At 40.9% G+C, this 19,218-nt stretch overlaps 1 long non-coding RNA gene and 1 pseudogene across 2 annotated transcripts; one reads left to right on the top strand and one right to left on the bottom strand.

The window, feature by feature from the left end:
- Nucleotides 1-3,965: 3,965 nt before the first annotated feature.
- On the bottom strand, nt 3,966-9,777 carry LOC149109615 (uncharacterized). 2 transcript variants are annotated; one of them, XR_016208536.1, is made up of 2 exons: nt 8,680-9,015; nt 3,966-5,845 (listed from the first exon to the last, which is right to left on the bottom strand). It is a non-coding gene; the product is annotated as an uncharacterized LOC149109615 (long non-coding RNA). The 2 variants fall into 2 exon arrangements; XR_016208537.1 differs by lacking the exon at nt 3,966-5,845 and adding an exon at nt 6,994-8,429 and having other exon boundaries at nt 8,680-9,777.
- Nucleotides 9,778-15,752: 5,975 nt separating this feature from the next.
- On the top strand, nt 15,753-17,708 carry LOC149109614 (uncharacterized; annotated as a pseudogene).
- Nucleotides 17,709-19,218: the final 1,510 nt, after the last annotated feature.

Raw genomic sequence — 19,218 nt, 5'->3', positions numbered from 1 at the left:
CATGTCAATGTACAAGGAGCAGGTTTCCAAATGTTAATTATAAATTGCATGTATTTTTTATTTAAGGAGGGGGGGGGGGGGGAGTGGGCTCAACTTCGGTATAAGGACCTTTTGGTTTGCATTAGGGGTAGATGGTGAAGTTCCAGAAAATATCCATACTCTTCCCGACGAGGGTTCTGGGGCTAAACAATTGTCTCATTTGGTCCCACTGGCTCAAATCACACAACTGTCTCATTTGGCACAACCGACTTAAATCACAAAACTGTCTCGTTTGGCCCAACCGACTTGAATCACACAAGTGCCTCATTTGGCCAGGCCGACTTAAATCACACAACTGTCTCATTTGACCCAACTGGATGAAATAACACACCTGTCTCATTTGACCCAACTGGATCAAACCAAACAATTGTCTCATTTAACCCAACCGGTTCAAACCACACAACTGTCTCATTCAACCCAACTGACTCAAATCACACAACTGTCTCATTTGACCCAACCGGATCAAATAACACAACTGTCTCATTTGACAGAACTGGATCAAATGACACAACTGTCTTATTTGGCCCAGCTAGCTCAAATCACACAACTGTCTCATTTAACCCAACCGGTTCAAACCACACAACTGTCTCATTTGACGCAACCAGCTCAAATCAAACAACTGTCTCATTTGACCCAATCCGTAAGGGGACGCAAGGGGCTTCTACTGTAAGTACCGCAGACAAATGGTAGAAAATTTTCCTAGCACTCTTTACATACTCTCACTAGGGTTCTTTGTCTTGCGGCCAGAGAAGGCGTCATAATCTGTTTCAGTGACATGCCGATGATATTAAATAAAAAATAAACTAGAAAGGGCCGATGGAATACGAGACCAGCTTTAAAATGAAGTCACGATATTAACAGTGCTTTAAAAGTAAATAGTGCATTGGAGTCATTCCCGATGCTTTCAAATGATGGCGGACTCCAACGACGCCAATAATCTGGAACAAAACAAGGTCATTATATATCGGATCACGTCTAAACACACGGGAAGAAAGACTTGTGCAGGAAAAAAACGTGAGCGGACAAAACCGGGGAATGCCGATAAATCAAGTAATCCCGCAATGATGAACGAATTACACAACACGAACCTTCCTCTGCGTCTTCCCCAAAACCACGCTTAGATCTACGAACTGAACTTACAGATACCAAAGTGCCTACGAATGGATGTTGAGCGCGGCGAGCAAACGTAAATGTCTTGTTTACCCAATAAAAGCCATCACAATAAACTCTGAGCTTGCATCGAGATGCTAGTCCGGACGTTAAGGAGCGTTTGATTAATCAATCTAAAACAGATCTTAAGGAATAAAAACCCAGATGATCTGGAATACTTGTCTGAGTATGTCGTTGGCAGTGGGAGCCACGTGCAGTATTATCATGCTCGCCAATTGAAGTAATTGTGTAGAAAATATCGCACAATAACACAGACGAGGGTAAAAAAAGAAAACAAAAAAAGCAACGCGAGGAGAAACTTAGCACATGGAGCTAAGATAGATTGTCAGTGCTTTAGGTGACCATGCACGGCTACCAATGGCTTGGCCAATCGCTTGGCCAATGGCTCGTACACACAACGAATCGTGAAAGTCCGTAAGTAACGACTTCCGAAAGAAGTGATCAATAACGGATAACTTGAATAACGTACGATAAACTGATGACGATTCAACTAGGGAAGGTATAGCTTATTCCAGGAGGTCATGAAGCGCCCTGGTAAAACAAACCCCGCAAAGTTTGAAGAAGAACTTCAAAACGATTTATAAGAACTCAGTGTTTTTACAAATTACACCCACAGCCTTAGAGGAATACAGCCCTGTTCTCATAGAATTAAAAAAAAAACACACACCGGGAAGAGATACTTACAGCAGAAGTTCTCACGCGTTTAGAGATGCGCCACACTTGCGTTTTAGGTGCGGGGATTCCAACCAATGCTTACCTAACTTTTTAAAGATGCTACTTTTAGCCCTCCCCCAAATCTACACACATGTTTTTCACTTGTGGAAGTCTTTCGACTTGGACAGTGCTTGGGTGAGAGATTCTCGCCGCTATCAACTTTCTTTTCTCTCGTAAGTTCTCGCGCGTTTAGAGATGCGCTACACTCGCGTTTTAGACGCGGGGATCCTAATCAATTCTTACCTAACTTTTTAAAGTTGCTACTTTTAGCCCTTCTCCAAATCTACACGAGTGTATTTCACTTGTGGAAGTCTTTCGATTTGGACAGTGCTTGGGTGAGAGATTCTCGCCCATATTGACTTTTTTTCTCTCGTAAGTTCTCGCACGTTTAGAGATGCGCCACACTCGCGTTTTAGGTTTAAGGTTCTTAACCAATGCTTACTTGACTTTTTAAAGATGTTACTTTTAGCCCTCCCCTAAATCTAGACAAGTGTATTTCACTTGTGGAAGTCTGTCGCTTTGGACAATGCTTGGGTTAAAGATTTTCGCCCATTTATATCTTTTTTTCAGTCGCGTGTTTTCGCGCGTTTAGCGATGCGGCACACTCGCGTTTTTTATGTGGGGATCCCAAACTATGCTTACGGGGCTCTTTAAAAATGCTAGTTTTGGCCCTCTCCCAAATCTACAGAAGTGTATTTTACTTGTTGAAGTCTATCGATTTGGACAGTGCTTGGGTTAGATATTCTTTCCCATGTCAATTTTCTTTCCTCCCGCGTGTTGTCGTACGTTAAGCGAGACGGCACACTCGCGTTTTAGATGTGGGGATTCCAAACTTTGCTTACCTCGCTTTTCAAGGATGCTACTTTTAGCCCTCTTCCAAATCTCCAACGTGTATTTCACTTGTGGAAGTGCTTTACAGTGCTTGGGTGGATATTCACTGGAAAAGTTGAAAATTTACAGAGTATGTAAATAACATGTAATTAACATGTAAATAACCAAAAAAAGACTGTAAAGAATAATTTACATGATTTTTCCCCTTTTACATGTTTTGGAGGTTTCATGTAAATAACATGTAAATATTTTAAGTGAAACATGTAAATGATGAAGAAAACACTGTAAATGTTTCAAAGCAAAGGGCTATGATCATGTAAATAACATGTAAACTGTTCCTGCAAATACTGTAAATAGCCTGTAAATTTCTTGTGATTCAACCTGGAAACCCGTAAATAACATGTAAATTTAATAAGGGAGGGTGCCATAATACTGTAAAAAACATGTAAATAAAAAAGGGGAGGCTGTAAATAACATGTAAATAAAAAAAGGGAGGCTGTAAATAACATGGAAAATGAAAACAGGAGCCTGTAAATAACATGTAAATCGAAGAAGGGAGCCTGTAAATAACATGTAAATCGAAAAAGGGAGCCTGTAAATAACGTGTAAATCGAAAAAGGGAGTCTGTAAATAACATGGAAATCAAAAAAGGAGCCCATAAAGAACATGTAAATCGAAAAAGGGAGCCTGCCAATAACATGTAAATCAAAAAAGGGAGCCTGTAAATAACATGTAAATGGAAAAAAGGAGCCTGTAAATAACATGTAAATCGAAGATGGGAGCCTGTAAATAACATGTAAATCGAAAAAGGGAGCCTGTAAATAACATGTAAATGGAAAAAGGGAGCCTGTAAATAACATGGAAATCGAAAAAGGGAGCCTGTAAATAGCATGTAAATGGAAAAAGGGAGCCTGTAAATAACATGGAAATCGAAAAAGGGAACCTGTAAATAACATGTAAATTGAAAAGGGGAACCTGTAAATAACCTGTAAATTGAGAAATGGAGCCTGCAAATAACCTGTAAATTGAAAAAGGGAGCCTGTAAATAACCTGTAAATTGAAAAAAGGGAGCCTGTAAATAACATGGAAATCAAAAAAGGGAGGCAGAAACCCTGTATGATAAATGACTTGTAAATAATAACTTGAAGAAAAATGCATGGAATGTACTGTTGTACTGTTGACCTTAATTATAATAGTAGAAAATATGCAAATTTATACAGAATCAGAAATTTATTGCAATCAGAACAAACTCAGTAAAATTCAAATAGTTTTTATATGCCATGAATAAGGTTTACAATGTATACATTGCAACAAATAAAACATGTTTTCTTTTCTATCTATCCATAACAAGACGACTTAAACGTAATTTTGTGCATGGCCAAAATATTTTAAAATACCATGACTGAGCTCCTTTAACCGAATTCAAGCACTTTTCGAGAAGACTACTAAAATTCAAGACCTTTTCAAGATTGTGCGAAACCATGTCATATTGAGCCCTATTTAATTCATAAATAATAAAATGATTAAGAACTATACTGTTGTCAGCTACAACTAGTGAAAATTTTGCAATTTAGGTGTATTACTAAATTAAAATTGTTTGCGAATGGATACCTGTCTTAAATATATACTAAATCCACAAAGTCAAATGCAACATAATGATAATACCTTTGTCATAAAATGAATGAATAAACTGTTTTTTCTTACTAAGTAATTAATGTAGGATTAAATTGGCCTTAATAATGAGAAATGGGGGAGGCATGATGGCCTCGTAGTTACATGTACACTGTAGTACGCTCAACTCCTGATCGAGTGATCCGGGTTCAAGCTCTAGGCAGGTATGTTCTGTTGTGTTGTTGAGCAACACACTTTACTCTCAGTGCCTCTCCACCCAGGTGTATAAGTGGGTAGCAGCGAATTTAATGGTGGGGTAACCCTGCAATGGACTGGCATCTCATCCAGGGGGAGCAGAAATAGTCCTAGTCGCTTCCTGCTACAGAAAGCAGGATAAGCTCCAGCCTGTTGGGCCACGTGGCTTGTATGCAGACTTTACCTTTACCTTATTATGAAAATTACTGCAATGTAAGTGTGAAGTATTGATCAACTTTTTTCATAGAGTGAATTGTTCCTTTGAAATAACAGAAAATAGGGAGAAAAAACATTTACCACAAGATAGAGGTTGACATTTTAAATTCATCAGAAAAACATTCATGCCAAAGGAATACTACACTGCATAACATAAAACAAGGCTTCTGACATCTTTTAGGCTATGTTTACAAAGTCACAGTTTCCTTCTTTTTCCAAAACTGTACGGAATCCAAACAGTACAAACATTTTGGACCCCTGACAAAACATTCACTGTAAACAATATTCAAAATTTTACTTTTTCTTTTTGTGATAAAAAAACTGTACTGTAAAAAAAAAATTCATAGGGGCCTGTTGAAATTGAAAGGCCTATCTAGTACCATAGTACCCATAACAAGTTAATAAATTATTGTTCTGGTACTACATGTATGTAAACATAGCCTTTTCTTTTTCTGATGAAATCTTATAGCTGCTGTATTGAACAATAAGTATCAACCTAGCAATCTGAGATATTTAAATTTGATGCTAATTCACTAACACAGGTACAGTGTAGGTGACACTTCAAAGCATTAAAAAATAATGTTTAAAGTGGTTGAATTTAAACCAGAAAGCTGCCAGAGCATATCAAAGTGTTGAAGGTCACCATGTTAGACTGTAATGCACCAGGGGCCCATTTCTCAAAGGTTCCAAAAAGTTTTCGCACCCAGAAAGCCATACCAAAATCTGAAATCTTATGCTTACAGAGCTGTTTTAATCGCTTATTCTCAATATGAACAGAGGTTTCCTTCACACAAGAAGTTTCAGGCATATAGAGCTCTTAGTTTTTAGACACAGCTCAATTAAAGATGGCTTTGTGGGCCCGAAAAGTTTCCAGGGCCTTCAAGAAATGGGCCTTGGACCCCTTATAGAGTCATAAGTACTGTAGACTTCTCAGTGGCTGATTTTTTCCTGATCAAGCATCAATGCCAAGGAGAATGCATGTATTGACCACTCTCAATTTTACTTCATCCTACAAGTAACATAAAACATTTCGTTAAATAAGATAAGTTATGTCTTAGTATGAATCAGCAAATTCTGTGTATGATATCAATCAGTGAATTTTCCATTGGAGTTATTATTTTGTTTGTTATCATTCCAGTTTATACTGTGACCTTTGGAATTGGACTGTAGCCGGTCATGTTGACTGGCCAAAGTAATTTTAGCTCTGTCACGTCTCATTTCTGACCAGTCAGGATATTTATGCAAAAATCAAGTACATGTAATGTGAGCCAAATTAAACCCACAAATATAGTTTGTTTGTTCCAGTCACTGCTAGACCATTTAAAAATTGGTTTAATATTTTTCTGAACAGATTCAACCCCAGTCACTCAAATGGCATTCCTATTGATCTTGAACGCATGAGAAACAGCAAGCGAATGGTCTTTAGCCGTTCGAACAGATACATGTATGCATTGGTGTATGTTTTCATTAGAGGTCATAATAAAAAAGAGATTTAAAACTCTCAGATTTACAGTTGGGGATTTGATTGTTTATTCAAGAATGAACAACGTGACTGTCTCAACATGACATGACTGGTCAACATGACCGGCGAGTGAAGTTTTTGGCCAGTCAAGTCACCATTCCGGCCAGACATTGCCCGTTGACCGGCCATTATTTTGAGCCCTGAATATTCATCAATCAAACAGATCTTACATCTACATCTGTAGCTACTGTGTGACAAAAACTTTGCATCTCTGATTGGAAGGCACTGAATGTCAGAGGATGTAGAAGAACTAAACTCAAAATGTGTGGCAGTAAATATTCAATGTTCACTATCTTCTACATCGTAATATTCATGCACAATAAATCAAACTCCTATCAAACAATGTTTAAATAATAAGTCAAGTTATTTGCAGGCACAATTTGATTGTTTCTTACACGCACTTATGCTCTATTGGTGGACAAAGGTACAGCTGATGTCATAAATGTTTGTTTTTGTTTCTTTGTTATGTATTACGAAGCAGATAGATTCTACGTTGTCACGCATCTGTTCAGTAAATAGATCACAGAAGACATCAAAACATGGTAAGAACATCAGTAACACACGCCTGAAAAATTCACAGATTCTGTGACACACTCTGGTAATGGGTTATGTGAATATTTTTTGTTTTTACCACATTTTGGTGTTATCTGTGATCTACTCAGGGCAGGAAAAAACCAGGTCTGATTTCCTCAGCCAAGTAAATTTTGCTCTTGGGCAAGTGAAAATAGAAGTTCAGTGACCCGGTGGGCAAGTGAAATTACCATGTAGCCTCAGTAGTCTTGAGTCTGACTAAAAATGCCAGCTTGATAAATGATAATTTCCAGTCATTCCATTTCAAAACTTAAGACCTAAAGATTAGTTAATTATTAGGTTGAAAGCAAGAATTAGTTAGGAATCCGAGCGTACTTCATTCGTACTTCATACTGGCCATCACACTGGCAACCAATATTTAAATGGGGGCAAGTGAAAACTGAAATTGACTGGCCCAGTGGGCAAGTGACTTACAATTTTTTTTCCTGCCCTGCTACAGATGAATGAACAGATGCATGACACATGAAACCTGCATGTATTTGGTAAGAGCCCAATTTCGTACAAGTAAAATGTACAGCTGTAACAGGTCTCTAAAATGCTGTCTGGTCATCCCAGGGTAAGGCAATCGATTGAAATTGATCCATAAATTGATATAAATCAATAAATCGAAATTAATGTAAATGTTATCAGTGCTATCAATCAATTGAAAGAAATTCATACTCACATGCTAGAGAAGTTTCAAGTTATCAATTTGATTTTACCAAATTTATCAGTCATTAGAGAATCAATTGAAAGTTGGCCTCTCTTTGTTAGTTCACATAAACTGTAGAAAAATTGTGTCCCTCAACACAATGTTTGATTGTAACTTTTTTATGTAGATTTCAATCGCACTACCAAAGACCCCCAAAATATAGTCCCTGATACATGTATGCCAGCAAAATATTCTGTTTACAAGATACAATGTTATGTTTTTATGCAATTGTATTCATGATTTCATATTTCACTTTATATCTTTTGTTCATTTCTTCCTTATTAAATGTTGCTTAAAAGATAAGCTAGTATCAGCAAAATTGATAATGCTTATTGAAAATTTGATCACAATCGATTACTCATGACGAATTCTTTTATTGATTTCTGATATCATTGACTAATTCCTATTGATTGTTATGAAATAATCGATTGACTATACTGTGTCGTCCAAGACAAGTAGATTTTCCTGCCTGGGCAAGTTACTCTTCCATTTTTTTTTTCAAGTCCTGTGTAGTTTTCATGACAGTTTGAGGTACATGTATACCTCTTTATAAAGTATCGTGGTGTTTTTTTTTGTGAAAGAAAATTTCAACTCATTTAGCTTACTATCAGCACCAGTGGGTGCAATGTCCATGTACAGTTGTGTAGCATATTGTAACTTGCATGTAGGTACAACTGTAGATACTTGAGTAACTTCAGAATACTTACACTAGCATAAGAGAAATTTCTCTGCTGAAGATGGCACATTACATTTTAGCTTACTAGCATTCACATCAGAGGGCAACATAACCTTACAAGAGAATGTATCAGCCAATAAGCCAATAACAAATGTCGCATGCTCATACTCGGTTATCGAGAACAGATAATAACAGATAATAAAGCCATTTATGCACAGCAGGTAAACATCAACAAAGTCGATTCCACAAGCAATGTAACTTCTCCTTGATAATGACACATTCACAACCAAAGGCAAAACGAAATGTATACGTATCTTGACGTTACTTTACTCTACTTGTTCAATTTATGCAAAACTTGCTTACCTGTTGTTGTTGCCTGTGATCGCTATCTTCAGCTTCTGGGTAAGGGAAAACTTTGCCTTGAAACCGTGCACGATGACGAAGCGAAGGTAGAGTGGATTTTGGCCCGCTAAAACACAGTTCGAGTTCGATGCAGGTTCCAACGAACTGCCAAACATGGCGGGAGAACCGAGAGGACCTGGTACCTAACATGAAGACCGCTGATTCCTGTTTGTTGGAGATCGGGCACTCACAAGGCTGGTATGCTCTTACAAAGGGACTGGGATAACAGTGACGGCAATGAAAGCACAGGACGGTAGAAATCACCAAAAAAAAAAAACACACACACACACAAAACAAAACAAAAAAAACAAAATGTCATTTTGGGTACCGAAAAAAAGTCAGCTATCATTTTCGGAAAGGCGATAAGTCCTAACGTTTTCGGGAATGGACAAAAAAGCCCTAATAAGTACGAGATACTCAAGCTCCTCTAGAATAACCGAACAGATAAATTTTTTTTTTGCGCAACCTAAAATTAACCTACAGAGCTCTGAAAGTACACCAGATAGCCTAAAACAGCGTTTCAAGGCATTCGAGAGAAAACGGTCGTTGGGCCGGCTGTGTCCCTTATGGTTCCCTGCTTAACCTAACTCGCGTCAGTTCAAACTCGGTCACCGGGGCTCTTTCCGTCTTGAGCTCACACAACACGTGACGCTTTCATGGTCCTTCATGAATAAATACGTACGTGTCCGAGAATTAATTTTTCTCTTTTCTAGAGACGTAAGCTTGGGACGCCTGCATGTGCAGTAACAATTCTAGTTTTATTTTGTCGTTGTGGATGCGCGGAAAGTTCACAAGAAGACAGCTTAGTGCGGTGTCGATCAGCGATTTAGTTTGGTGCATACCTTCTAACCCAACTTCAATTTAAAGCAAACTATAGCACACACTTGGATTTTAGAGAAGTTCAAATGCTTCAACGTAAAAGGCACCTTAATGGAGGCTTCACGGTAGGTTTACGGAGCTTTAGGGCGGTGTTACATTTTAACTTTACGCGCCTTTAAAAGGTCCCATTTACGTGTTCTCGGTTACCCGAGACAACTCTTCCTCTCTCCCCCCCCCCCCCCCCCCCCCGCCGGTCCCCCCAAGTTTAACCTGGCCGGGGTAACTTTTCATTTATTTCTTTGCAAAATCCAACCAACCGTTTACAAGAGGATAGCGAACCTGTCGGTAACTTGGAATTTACATCATTTCAACAGTCTCCGTTGGTTGAACCGTTACACCAGAGTTATATTAAATAAGCCCACTTTTCCGTTACATGGTTTTTGCAGGGTTTAGGCAGGCCTTCTCTTAAATTTAGATCTTTTTGTTCTAAGAGTCTCCATTTTACATTAACGTGGTCTTAACAGTTTTTCAAAAAGCCCCCATTATCTCATTTAGATTGTTTTTATAGCCTTTGTAAGGTCCCCCTTTTTAATTTACATGTTTTTAACAGGCTATTTACAGCCCCCCACTGCACCCGTGCGACTTCTAGGTTTTCCATTTACATGGTTTTTACATGTTTCTTACAGGCCCCCTTTTTTTCATTGACATGGTTTTTATATGTTTCTTACAGGCCCCCTTTTTTCATTGACATGGTTTTTACATGTTTCTTACAGGCCCCCTTTTTTCATTGACATGGTTTTTACATGTTTCTTACAGGCCCCCTTTTTTCATTGACATGGTTTTTACATGTTTCTTACAGGCCCCCTTTTTTCATTGACATGGTTTTTACATGTTTCTTACAGGCCCCCTTTTTTCATTTACATGGTTTTTACAGGGTTACAAACATAACATTTCCAGACTTTTTACAGCATTCGCTTGAATTATTTACACGTTTCTTACATGGTTTAGCAAAGCAATTTACATGTTTTTTACAAAGGCTGATACTGTAAAAGTGCGTAAAACATTTTACAGGTTTTTACATGTTCTTCAAATGATCATTGTCGACAAAAACAATGTAAATCACTATTTACAGAACATTTACATGCTGTACTAAAAGCTGTAAATTTCCTGTAAATTTATTTTACAAAACTCTAACATGTAAATTGTAATTTACAAAGAATGTAAATCAATATTTACATGCTGTAAATTAAAATTGACATGTCCATGTAAATTTTCAACTTTTCCAGTGATTTTAAACCATGTCAATTTACTTTTCCCTCCCTTTTCCTCTTTTCTCGCGCGTTTAGCTATGCGGCACAGTCGAACTTTTGGTGTCGTGATCTTAAACTATGCTCACTGGGCTTTGTAAGGATGCTAGTTTGGCCATCTTTTAAATTTACACATGTGTATTTTTTACTTGTGGGAGTCTTTCGATTTGGACGGTGCTTGGGTAAGAGATTCTTGCCCATATCAACTTTCTTTTGTCTCGTAAGTCCTCGCGCGTTTAGAGATGCGCCACACTCGTGTTTAAGGTGCGGGGATCCCAACCAATACTTGCCTAACTTTTTAAAGATGCTACTTTTAGCCCTCCCCCAAATCTAGACACATGTATTTCACTTGTGGAAGTCTATCGATCTGGACAGTGCTCAAAGTCGCCGAGACCGCGCTACGCGCAGCGTGATTTTCACCAACTTTGGGTCGATTTCCAGGATTTTGGGCGATATTTCCGAGTCCCAGGGACTCTAAACTAATTCGAGAAGACTTTAGTTTTCAGTGAAAGGGGCACAGGAAAAATCTTTGAACGCTTGGTCATGAACAGTCTGGCCGAAATAGAGCTCCTCTTTAACTCACTTAGTGACAAGAAAGTCGCCGAGACCGGGCTACGTGCAGCGTGATTTTGGCCAACTTTAGGTCGATTTCCAGGAATTTGGGCAATATTTCCGAGTCCCAGGGACTTGAAACTAATTCGAGAAGACTTTGGTTTTCAGTGAAATTGACAAAGGAAAAATTTTTGAAGGCTTGGTTATGAGCATGTTTTTTTTTTCTTTTTTCTCTTTTTTTTATAAATTCTATGAGAACAGGGCTGTATTCCTCTAAGACTGTGGGTGTAATTCGTAAAAACACTGAGTTCTTATAAATTGTTTTGAAATTCTTCGTTCCAGTTCAAATTTGTGTTGCTGGCACATGGGTGGGCACTTTATATGCAGATCGTAATGTAAGATACCTTAAACTCTTTTTACTGTTTATGATGCGCTGCTACGTTAGTCTGCTTTATAAATATTTAACTGCTCTAGTCGAGTTTTTAATTTCAATATGATTAAACGTTCTTTTTATTTAAAAATGATGCAAAGTTGTCAATTTTAGTAATTTCAATTTGAAGAAAAGGTCCTGTTAGTACCTTCTCGTTACTTGATGAAAACTTTGCGGGGTTTTATCAGGGCGCTTCATGACGCCTCCTGGAATAAGCTATACCCTCCCTAGTTGAATCGTTATTAGTTCATCGTACGTTATTCAGGTTATTGATTGGAAAAATAATTTTACTTTTGAACCTTAGTTCCTCTATTTTCAGGCGATGGGGGCTGGGCTCACTTCTTTCGGAGGTCGTTACTTACGGACTTTTACGATTCGTTGCGTGCACGAGCCATTGGCCAAGCCATTGGGCAAGCCTTTGGTAGCCTAATTTGGCCTAACCAGCTCAAATCAAATAATTGTCTCATTTGGCCCAGCCGGCTCATATAACACAAATGTCTAATTTGGCCAAACCGGCCCAAATCACACAACTGTCTCATTTGGCCCAACCGGCTCAAATCACAGATCTGACTCATTTGGCCCAACCAGCTCAAATAACACAAATGTCTAACTTGGCCTAACCGGCTCAAATGACACAATTGTCTTATTTTGGCCTAACCAGCTCAAATCACAGAATAGGGTTTTTATTCGTCAGGATATCATTCCGTATACGTTATGTATGTATACGGACTCCTCATACCACCTTATATTTGTCATTTTACGAAGTGTGAGGTGAGGTACTTCCTGCGGCTGCATCTGTAGTTGGTCTCCTAAAATGTTAAGATTCACTGGTGTTCAATGAGCAATCTCGCGTTTGTGTTTTGGTAGATGTAGCAACAAACTACAAATCCGTTTGCAGAACTGAACATGACGGAAACGAACAACGGCGGAAATCTGCTGGCTTAAAAAAGACGGAAACGTGACTTGGCATTTCCGTTCCGGAAACGTGACGGAATCACGTAGACTTGAATTTTCACGTTTCCGCAAGACGAAAACATAACGGAAAACTTGGAGTTGCATGTTTCCTCCACGTTTCAGAAATACGGAAACATGTGATTTAATCCTGTGACAGACGCACGGCAACATGGAATCTATTTGTTTTATATAATAACGAAACAAACTACTACAGATAAAGCTTTTTTTATTACAAAATCTTTCAACATATCTCGAAAGCCGCCCTTTGCCCACTTCGGCGAACGCGAAAAAAGCCATTTGACGTAATCTATTGTCTATACAAAAGGAAACAATCTCATTGGTTGCTATGTGTAGCGAAGAACTGTGATTGGTCGAAGAAAATCACGCCTCTGTCCAACTTGACTCGAGCGTCGCTTCTCGTGGAATGAAAACTTACAGCGAAAGCAGAATTGAACTGCGAAATCTACAAATCTTAATTTCAGGCAGACCCCCGCCTTAAAGGGAAACTAAGGTCTTGAAACATTTTACCTTAAATAAAAGTTCATACCATGAAATATCTGAAAATAGCAATGATTTGCTCTGTCATCAATTTTGTGGCAAATAATCGAGACAACAAAATCGTCATTTTGCTGCTGCTGGCTGCCATTTTATTTCCACTTAATGAAAGCGAGGCTATGACGTCACATTAGTCAAGCTGTAGAAGATGGCGGCAGAAGACGCTAGCAGCGATATTGCAAGCGATAGCGACTCGTCGTTTGAGTTGGAAATCGAGTCAGATAGCGTTATACGCCCTTTTATGTTCGAGCCACAGCACGGCACCTCGTCCGAAGACGAAAGTGACTCGAATATGGCTCAAGATCCGCCAAAAGCGGTGGAACTAACGCCGAGGAGACTATCAATTGCGTGACCGAGAGGCCCGAAAGTCGAACGGCTTGTCATCATACTGTTTATCATGGTACATTTTTAACAAAAAATACGACATAATTGCTATGATTTGGGAAAAAAATTTTTTTATTAATGCAATTTTCACGAAATAGATTAAAAAAAAAAACTGAAAATGTATGCTGCAAATTGTTTACCTGAATTGCCGTCTACGGTCAAAACATACACCTTCGACATTTGCTGACATTTTGCATTTTCAATGAATTACAAACTAAAAATATCAGCTAAAACAGTTTTTCGATCAAATTTGAGAAATATATTCCTACTATAAAGAAAGCCGTAAATTACGATTTTCACATTTTTTTCTGTAGTGTTTGTTTGTAAAACCGTGCCGCCAGTTCGCGGGAAAATTTTAGAAGTATTATTTTTGTTATTGATTGGCAGCGAAAAGCTAAAAAAGGATTTGCCGCTTCTCAGCGAGCCTCCACCCTTCAAATTTGTACGGCAACATCTTTTGGTAGATATCTTTGCTTTTTAATTCATAGAAATTGCTTAATTGCAGAATGTCAACCTTCCTTATCGACCATGTTACTCCCGACCGTTTTCCCTGCATTTACTGTAAATATTACTGGGTTTCCCCGCAACCAAGATGGTAGTAGAAAAACAATATGCTTTAAAGAAAAAAAGGCGAAATACCACACACAATTTTGCGTGAACGCGAATTACAACTGCAAAACTTCACATACCTTAGGATCGCGCTCGTAGTCGTCTGATCTAAAATGGTCAGAACACACAAAACAGTTCTCGGGATTCGGTAGTTTGCCCTCTCGTTTGATCTTTTTGAGCGACTGTTTTTTTACCATAGTTTATCCTCCGGTAGTTTATGAAATGCAACCCGTCGTTTAGAATTTTTATAGGTGCTACTGCACCCAACTGCGAGGCAGTGAACCATAATTCTGGCCTTTCATACTCGAAGGGCTACTCGATCGATACTCTTGCACGTGTGTAAAGGTCAGATCAACTGAGTGAAATCAACCTTGACTAATGTTACGTCATAGCCTCGATACCATTCGCAAGCTGCAAGATGGCGGCCTTTGGTGTTCCAGGGCGGTAATTTTGAACGATTTCAAAGCCCCACTACTAAAATTTAAGTCGGTGCTCTACCTAATGACAAATATTTTTGAAGTACTGGGCACATGGGCTTTCATTTAAGGTAAAATGTTTCTAGATCTTAGTTTTCCTTTAAAGAAAATGCTGGAAAAGTCAAGTCAGTTTTTGTCATCAGAGCAGCCCTGTGAGCCAAAAGGCTTGGACGTTGCCTTGAATATTGCAGGAGTTAAAAAAGTACGTTCGGAAAACTTGCGGCTGCAGTCAACCTGGAGGCGATTCGATTCGAGTCTTGAATGAAAGGAGCGTTAGTGACGGTGGAAATTTGTGTCGTCTGTGGTTGGTGATTATCAAATCAGGTTGAAATGGTGTCGGAGACACCTTTTAGCTGCGATACAGTTGGCCGATAGCTGTAGTGAGCTATACTTTGCCTGCTGCTGTGCCCTGAAGCGGACTGGAGCACTCGCATCGGAAAGCAGATTTTCAACGACGACACCACTAACCGCCTTCTCCTCTCTGATCTTTGACTTGAATTTTCGTCGAAGCAATACCCAGCACTCTCTATCTTCTCTCTTGTCTTTGGTACAAAACTGTGGTTAATCTGTCTCATTTAGCTTTTCAGGCATAAAATCCCACGTATGTCCAAGGCTGACGCTTCCTTTCTTGAAGGAAAAATACACCACTGACAATCATTTCCCTGAGCATCAGCACGATACACATGTATAATGGTGATTCTGGATCAAGTAGATCTCCGTCTAATAAGACGCCTCGCGTCGCTCGGCGTCTTCGAGACCCAGTTGTTTGAGTCCAGAATCACATTATACATGTGTGTAGGGTGGGTCCGATTGCCGGCCTAGATCTTGATTGTGGCCCTAGATCAAGCAAATCTCTGTCTTATAAAACGACTCGCCTCGCGCGGGTTTCATTTTTAATCCAGAATTTTTTTCAATTGAACAGGCCGCCTGCTTTAGTATAAAGCAAAAATGGCTGCGTCAAGCTTTTCATCTGATGTGATAGAGATGTTTTACGGTCCTATCTCGCGCGAAGAGAACGCGAGACTTCAGTCTCCAGTCAGGCCCGGCAGGGATTTTGATTTTCAGTTGGTAAGAACTAACTTCAACGAATGGCTTCGTGTGTGCAAAATGGTGGTCCCAGAAGCCTATACATTTAAAGCCGACCACCTAAAATTTGCACAAAAAACGAAACCAAGATTTGCCGAAGTTGTACAAAATGAAATTCGAACCCTGAAAAGCGGGAAAACGCAGTTCGGGCTTAACGTTAAGTTTTCGAAAACTAGAGACGGTGAAAAACAAGAAATGGAGCACTATTTCAAACAGAGAGACCCCGAGGTTTTCAACAGAAACAACGAGACAGCAGTGAATAGCGTATTTCACCGATTCATCGATGAAGTCAAAGACGAAATAGAAGCCTGCTCTCAAAGAGGCTCAGGCTAGGTGGTAGAAGGCGTCTTGGAAGCCTTCGTTAATGTCGCCCAATACCAGCCCTTTCTTGGAGGCAGCTACATGCGGCTGCCCGAAAAAGCTACAAAAAACAAAAAAGCGATCATCAACGTCCAAACCAGAGACGACGAGTACTTGAAATGGGCGCTGCGTGCGGCGTTATTTCCGCTGAAAGACGGCATGAACGTGTCAAGGCCGTCAAGATACCCCACAGAAGACGGACTGGATTTTACAGGAATAGACTTTCCAACGCCTTTATCACAGATAAATAGGCTAGAAAAGCAAAACCCGGCCTTGGCAATAAACGTGTTCGGCTGGGAAAAAGAACGCTTGATCGTGCATAGGCTCAGCGAAAAAGAGGGAAGCCTCCTGAGAATCAACTTGATGTTGATAAAGAACACCGAAAAATCCCACTACACATACGTGAGAAGGCTGAGCGCGCAGCTGCCCGACGAAAGCAAGCACGGGGGCGTAAAACATTTTTGTGAAAGATGTCTGCACGACTACATGACAGCGGAGCTGCTGGAAAGGCACAACCCCGAATGCATGGGGCAGCTGAAAAGGCCCACGGGGACCGAGTTGCCCAAAGAGGGCGAGAACAATGTGAAGTTCAAGAACCACCACAAGCAGATGAATGCGCAGTTCGTGGTGCACGTCGACTTTGAGTCTTTGACGAGGAAGATACGTGGCTGCGCGAAAAGAGGCCAGGCAACAATCAAAACAGAAGTTCACGAACCCTGCGGCTTTTCGTACATAATCGTGAAAAGCGACGGCCAGACGCACGTCCCGTTCGTGTACCGCGGGAAAGACGCGGTGTACAGGTTTTTGATGAGTGTGCTGAATGATGAAAAACTGATGAGAGCAGAGCTGGCCGACAAAAAACCGCTCGTGATGACAAGCGAAGACTGGTGACAATACAACAGCGCGACGGAGTGCCACATCTGCAACGAAAGCCTGGTCAGCCGGAGTTTCGAGACTCGTTTGACCCCAACACCGGCGAGTACTACGGCCAAAGCCACAAAAGGTGCTATTACCAGGCCTGGAAGGGGTTCGTGGGGCCTCTGAGAGAGACAGCCTAAAGGGCCTGAAAAAGAGAACGAAGACTGCATATTTTACAAAGCGCCGCTGTTGGTGAACAACTACAAAGACTCAGTGAAAGACCACTGCCACATCACAGGGAAATATCGGGGAGCTGCGCATAATGCCTGCAACCTGAAGCTCCGCCTAAACCCCAAAACGCCCGTTCCAGTGGTCTTTCACAACTTGCAAGGATACGACGGTCATCTCCTGGTGCATGCCATGGCGCGGGTGCAGGGAGAAATAAGCTGCATCCCGAACAACACAGAGAGATACATCAGAAGACATGAAAAATAACAGAAAAAAACTTATGAAGACATCGAAAAGAGAAAGCTGCTCCCGAAGAAAGGGATTTATCCTTACGAATACACAGACGGCTTTGGAAGGTTCGCCGAGGTAGAGCTCCCGGCCAAAGAAGAGTTCTTCTCGAAGCTGGCCGGAAAAGGGATAAGAGACGAAGAGTACGCCCACTCGAAGAAGGTCTGGGCCGAGTTCGGATGCAAAACCCTCTTCGATTATCACGATCTATACGTGAAAACCAACGTCGTGCTGCTGGCACATGTGTTCGAAAACTTCCGAAAAGTCTGCATGGGGAGGTACGGGCTAGATCCAGCACATTATTACACAGCCCCCGGTATGAGCTGGGACGCACTGCTGAAAAAGACCGGCGTAGAGCTAGAGCTTTTGACCGACCTTGACATGCACCTGTTAATCCAAAAAGGCATGCGGGGTGGCATCTCGATGGCGAGCAAGCGGTGCGCGAAGGCCAACAACCCGCGGGCCGCCGACCACGACCCCGCCAAGCCTTCTAAATTCATCACGTACCTCGACGGGAACAACCTGTACGGCTAGGCAATGAGGCCGCCGCTGCCCAAAGGAGACTTCAAGTGGAAGAGAGTGATGCCCATGCAAGAGAAAATTATGAAACTGGAAGAAAACTCGAAGAAAGGGTGGGTCTTGGAGCTGGACTTGAAGTATCCGGAGGAGCTCCACGAAGCCCACAAGAGCTATCCTCTTGCGCCAGAGAAAAAGGCAATAGGGGTGGAGAAGATGTCAGAGTATCAAAAAAGAATGCCGGATGATCTGGGGCTGGACTTCCCGAAAAGCGAGAAACTGGTGCTCACGCTGGAGGTCAAAAGCAATTACGTCGTCCATTACAAGAACCTGCAGTTTTATCTCAGCCAGGGGATGCGTATGAAAAAGGTCCATCGAGTAATCGAGTTTGACCAGGAGCCGTGGATGGAGCCCTACATCCAGATGAACACGGAGTTCAGGAAAGAAGCGGACAGCGAATTCGAGACCAACTTCTACAAACTGATGAACAACTCGGTGTTCGGCAAAACGATGGAGAACCTGATAAACCCCGTGGACGTGAAGTTTGTCTGCTGCTGGGAGACCGACAAGATCCGCCGCCGGTGGCCAGCCCCTTGTATGCCAGGCAGGAGATATTCGGAAACGACCTGGCGGGCATCCACATGCACAAAACGCGACTGCTCTTGGAAAAGCCGATCTACACCGGTATGATGATCTTAGAGAACAGCAAGATTTTGATATACGACTTCTTCTACAACCAGATGAAAGCCCTATACGGGCAAAAGTGCGAGCTGATCTACACAGACACCGAGAGCCTGCTCTTGGAAATCGAGACGGAAGACGTCTACAGAGACATGGCGGAAGACCTCGTCCTGTACGATATAAGCAATTATCCCAAAGAGCATCCGCTCTACAGCAGCGAAAACAAAAAGGTGCTGGGGAAGATAAGAGACGAGTGCAAGGAAAGGGTGATTGATGAAGCGGTGGCTATACGGCCGAAAATGAATTCGATCATGGAAGAAAAAGAAAAAAATGCCAAGAAAGCCAAGGGAGTGGAAAAAAAAAAAAAAACGTGGTAGAAAAAGAGATCCAGCATGAC

The sequence above is a fragment of the Orbicella faveolata genome, unplaced genomic scaffold, assembly GCF_042242905.1.
Source record: "Orbicella faveolata isolate gen_17 unplaced genomic scaffold, um_ofav_v1 contig_25, whole genome shotgun sequence".
In the NCBI taxonomy this organism is placed as follows: domain Eukaryota; kingdom Metazoa; phylum Cnidaria; class Anthozoa; order Scleractinia; family Merulinidae; genus Orbicella; species Orbicella faveolata.
Note: the sequence above shows the minus strand (reverse complement) of the source record. Positions and strands in the feature narration are given on the sequence as shown.